This window comes from Leucopleurus acutus, assembly GCF_964270905.1.
Source record: "Leucopleurus acutus genome assembly, chromosome: 7".
Classification (NCBI taxonomy): Eukaryota; Metazoa; Chordata; class Mammalia; order Artiodactyla; family Delphinidae; genus Leucopleurus; species Leucopleurus acutus.
Window position 1 is genome coordinate 90,593,377 of NC_139150.1, and position 5,011 is coordinate 90,598,387.

Here is a 5,011-nt window from a genome sequence, read left to right on the forward strand (position 1 = left end):
CCCCAGCCACCCCCGACCCCGCGCCCCTCGAGGCAGAATGAAGGGTCTGGCAAGGTGACCCCCAAGGGCTGACACAGTGGGGTCTCAGGCAGCACCACATCTGATCAATGTCCGCCTGACCCCGTCCCCACTGGGACTCAGGGGGAGGCGGTGTTACCTAGGACAGTGGCCACCACCTGGCTGGTCTTGTCCATGTTTATCTCCAGCACAGAGTCGGCATGCGTGCGGAACCCCAGCAGGTGGGACTTCAGGGCCTGCAGCCTCACCAGCTCCCTGAGGATCACGCAGTTCTCCTGGAACCCAGAGACGGAAGGCGCTGGGGACCGAGGGCCACGGCCTCCCCGCGGGCCCCGGGCCAGGTCTCTGCAGGCGGGCAGGGCTCCCAGGCCACTGGCGGGCACAGCCAATCCCCCTCCCTCCTCCTCCTGGCCCGGATTTCTAGACACTTTGGTGCTGTCCTAACACGTGGTCTTTATTAACACAGGTCCTTTTGGAACCAGAAACGGCATGAACGTGATGGGCTCTAAGGCCAAGGGCAGGAAGAAATGTGGCCAGTCTTTCCAGGAACCACCAAGGGGCCTCCGCGGGCTCAACAAGACAAACACGGCTGCGTGCAGACAGTGGCTCAACCCCACAGCGCCCGAACACCCAGCCCCTGGACGATGAGACAGCTGTTGCTGCAGGTGCCCCGTGGCTCACTGATGAGGCCCGGCCCCAGGCGTACGCCACCTTCTCTGGGGCCACCTCTCCGGTCTGCAGTGGGGTTCTCCTGGGAGCCCCCAGTCACCACAGGACCAGAGTGGCCTGTCTGTAGCCCAAGAAGGTGGGGACACAAGACTGTCCCCCGTGCCCCCCGCATCACCCGCGAGGCCGAGCGAGCGCCAGTGGTGTCTGCGGGGAAGATGAAGGGCTCACGCACAGCCCCCATCTACAGAAGCACAGACTGCAGCCACCTGCGCTATGGAACAAACACAAGTGTCCGTGCAGGACCCGATGTCTGAATGTCAAGGCCATGCCCGGGCCACAGTGAGAAGGTGCATCCCCCATGCAAGCCACAGAGAGGGGATGGGGGGGCCATCTGCGATTCTGAGCTCATCGGGCATCACCCCAGAGGGAGAGGGAGAGGGAGAGAGGTAGACAGAAGTACAGAGAGAGAGAAAGAGAGAGGGAGGGAGAGACGTCTCTCCCTTCCCTGGGGGTTCTCTAGTGCAGCCAAGGCTGTAAACCACTGCATTTTGGGAGATGGGTCCTCGTGGAAGAGTTAAATAGTAGCTCATGGCATTATCGACACATACTAAAAAGGCCCCAAATCTTGGGGAGTCAGGGAGGGGAGTGTCGGCTGCCTCGTAAACGGGGAGAGATTGGGCATCAGGGGAGGTGCCTGTGCAGCCTGCGCCCAGGGCCCCGCAGACTTTATCTCCCAGCGGTGGTCCTGGGCTGGAAGTCAGCGGGGAGGTCAGGCTGTCCAAGCATCAACGTTGACTTCAGGGCTGATCTAAAAGGCGCCTGGTGTTTTTTGAAGCAGAAAAAAGAGAAAGCAGTAGGGAGAGGATGGGAGTGGGAGGGGGAGGGAGCCCCCTCCTCAGCACTTCTACCGCTCTCCCTCTCTCTCTCCCTTTCTCCTTCTCTCCCTCTACCTCGCTGCCTCTCCCTCTCCCTCCATCTCTCCCCCTGCCTCTCTCCCTCCCTCTCTCCCTGTCCCTCTTTCGCTGTCCCTCTCTCTCTCTCCCTCTTTCCCTCCCCCTCTCCCTCTCCCGCTTTCCCTCTCCCTCTCCCCCTCTCCCTTCCTCTCTCCCTGTCCCTGTTTCCCTGTTCCGCACGCTCTGGCTCTACCTCTTTCCCTCTCCCTCTCCCTCCACCTCCTTCCCTCTCTGGAGAGGGAAGGAGGTGGAGGGAGAGGGAGAGAGAGCTGTAGAGGGAGGGGGGAGAGGGAGAGAGAGGGGGGAGAGGGAGAGAGAGGGGGGAGAGGGAGAGAGTGATGGAGGGAGTGAAAGATGTCTCTCCCCCCCTCCCTCACTCCCTCCCTCTCTCACTCTCCCTCCCTCCTTCTCCTCCCTCTCCCTCTCGCTGCAACTCTCCTTCTCTGTCCGTCTCTCCATCTCCCTCACTCCCTCCCAGAGAGGCAGAGATAAGGCAGAGGGAGAGAGGGAGAGGGAGAGATGGAGGGAGAGGGACAGGGAGGGAGAGGGAGAGAGAAAGAGGTCTCTTCCTCCCTCCCTCTCCCTGTCTCCTCCTTCTCTCCCTCTCTCCTCCTTCTCTCTCTCTCTCTCTCTCCTTCTCCTTCTCTATCTCCCTGTCCCTGTTTCCCTGTTCTGGTCTCCCTCTCCCTCTCTCCCTCTCCCTTGTCTCTGCCTCTCCCTCCATCTCTCCCTCTCTGAGAGGGAGTGAGGGCGAGGGAGAGATGGAGGGAGAGGGAGTGACAGAGGGAGGAAGAGGGAGAGAGGAAGGGAAAGGGTGAGGGAAGGAGAGGGGGAGACGGAGGGAGGGTGAGAGAGGGAGAGTCGGAGGAGAGAGGGAGAGGGAGGGAAGAAGAGACCATTTTCCCTCTCCCGCTCTCCCTCTCTCTCTCTCTCCCCCTCTCTCTCTCTCTCTTCCTCTGTCCCTCTCTCTCTTCCTCTCTCCCTCTCCCTCCATCTCTCCCTCTCCCTCTCTCCCTCATCTCTGCCTCTCCCTCCATCTCTCCCTATGTGGGAAGGAGTGAGGGAGATGGAGACATGGAGGGAGAGGGAGAGTTGGTGGAAGAGGGAGAGGGAGGAGAAGGAGAGAGGGAGGGAGAGAGGGAGAGATGTCTTCACTCCCTCCCTCTATCCTTCTCTCCCTTTCCCCCCTCTCCCTCCCTCTCCCCCCTCCCTCTCCTGCTCTCTCTCTCCCTCTTTCCCTTTCCCTCTCCCTCCACCTCCTTCCGTCTCTAGAGAGGGAAGGAGGTGGAGGGAGAGGGAAAGAGGGAGAGGGAGAGGGAGAGCGGAACAGGGAAACAGGGACAGGGAGAGAGGGAGGGAGAGGGAGAGAAGGAGGACAGTGGGAGAGGGAGGGAGGAAGAGACCTCTTTCCCTCTCCCTCTCCCCCCCTCTCTCTCCCTCTCCTCTCCATATCTCTCTCCCTCTCTTCCTCTCCCTCCCTCTCCCTCCATCTCTCCCTCTCCCTCTCTCCCTCTCCCTTGTCTCTGCCTCTCCATCTCTCCCTCTTTGGGAGGGAGTGAGGGAGATGGAGAGATGGAGGGAGCGGGAGAGTTGGAGGGAGAGGGAGAGGGAGGAGAAGGAGGGAGGGAGAGGGAGAGAGGGAGGGAGAGAGGGAGAGAGGGATAGAGGGAGGGAGGGAGAGAGGAATAAAGGGAGGGAGGGATAGAGGGAGGGAGGGAGAGACGTCTTTCGCTCCCTCCCTCTATCCCTCTCTCCCTCTCCCCCCTCTCTCTCCCTCTTCCCCCACCTCCTTCCCTCTCCAGAGAGGGAAGGAGGTGGAGGGACAGGGAGAGGGAAAGAGGTAGAGGTAGGGCGTGCGGAACAGGGAAACAGGGACAGGGAGAGAGGAAGGGAGAGAGGGACAGGGAAGAGGGACGGGGGAGGCGGGAAGACGGAGGGGGGAGGTGGGAGAGAGACGGGGGAGAGGGAGGAGGTAGAGGGAGGGGGAGGGGAGAGGGAGAGGGATGTGGGAGAGCGAGGGGGAGACGGAGGTGGAGAGGGAGTTGGGAGAGGGACGGGGAGGGGGAAGGGGGGGAGGGAGAGAGGGAAAGAGAGAGACGCAGAGGAAAGAGGGAGAGGGAAGAGAGAGAGAGAGGGGGACAGAGGGAGAGGGAGAGAGGGAGGGGGAGATGGACAAGAGGAAGCAGGGAGAAAAGAGAGAAAGAACACACCATGTACATTTCTGTCAAATGACACCGGGGATCCTTACACAACCAGGAGAAAATAACACAGCGAGGCTCTTTCTCAGCTGGAACTGGAACTGCAGATGGGGCCAAACACCACCAGGGTGGCCACACATGTCCAGCTGCCGCCCCAGCCCCCTGAGTCTGGTCACCAGGGCTCTGAGTGTTTGCTCCAGGGACCTGGGGTTCACCCTGTCACCCTGGAGGTCGGGCCTAGACAGCAGGGCCCCGGGCTGGACACACGGGGGGAAAAGCATCCCCACAGGACAGCTTGTGCGAGCCGATTCAGCTGCGAGATTCTAGAGGCCCGGGATCACCCTGTGGCCCATGAAACCCAGGAGCCAGGAGGGTCTTGCATTGGGATTCCTGTCCGTTGGACTGTAACGTTTGTGTAAGGAATCTTGGAAACAATGGTAACAAGACTGAATTCGAACGAGCTTTAGGATATTATGGACCACTCCGAAGTGTGTGGGTTGCTAAAAACCCTCCCGGCTTCGCTCTTGTTGAAAATGAAGATCCCCGAGGTGCAGCGGATGCTGTCTGAGAACTAGACGGGAGAACACTCTGTGGCTGCCGAGTAAGAGTGGACCTGTCCAATGGGGAAAGGAGAAGTCGACATCGTGGCCGCCTCCTTCTTGGGGTCGTCGCCCTCGAGATGATTATCGGAGGAGGAGTCCTCCCCCTCACCACAGATGTCCAAGACGGAGAAGCTTCTCCCGCAGCCGGAGCAGGTCCCTTTAGTAGATATAGGAGAAGAGAGAGATCACTGTCCCAGGAGAGAAATCGCAAGCCGTCCCGATCTTTCTCTAGGTCTCCTAGCCGATCCAGGTCAAATGAAAGGAAGTAGCAGACCACTTTGCAAGAGGAGTGGTGCACAGGAAATAACTTCATTTGACAGGAGTATGTACAGAAAATTCAAGTTTCGTTTGAGACTTCCGAAGCTTGATGCACTTTTTAAATGTTTTAGCTGTTCACATTTGTTTGTCTCTTGGGACAGTGACACACAAAGGTGTCATTCTCTATGGTTTGAAATGGGTCATATGAGGCATGTAATATGAAGAATTGTTTCTTTACAATGTTCTCTTAAGCAAAATTGAATTTGCTTTGAATTTTTGGTCTTGCCTAGACTGATAATAAAACTCTAACTCC

General features: G+C 58.9%; 1 pseudogene across 1 annotated transcript; it reads left to right on the forward strand.

Moving 5' to 3' along the window:
- The first annotated feature begins 701 nt into the window (after nt 1-701).
- On the forward strand, nt 702-4,709 carry LOC309963827 (annotated as a pseudogene). Its single transcript has 2 exons — nt 702-981; nt 4,201-4,709. The product of its transcript is annotated as an uncharacterized misc_RNA (transcript).
- Nucleotides 4,710-5,011: the final 302 nt, after the last annotated feature.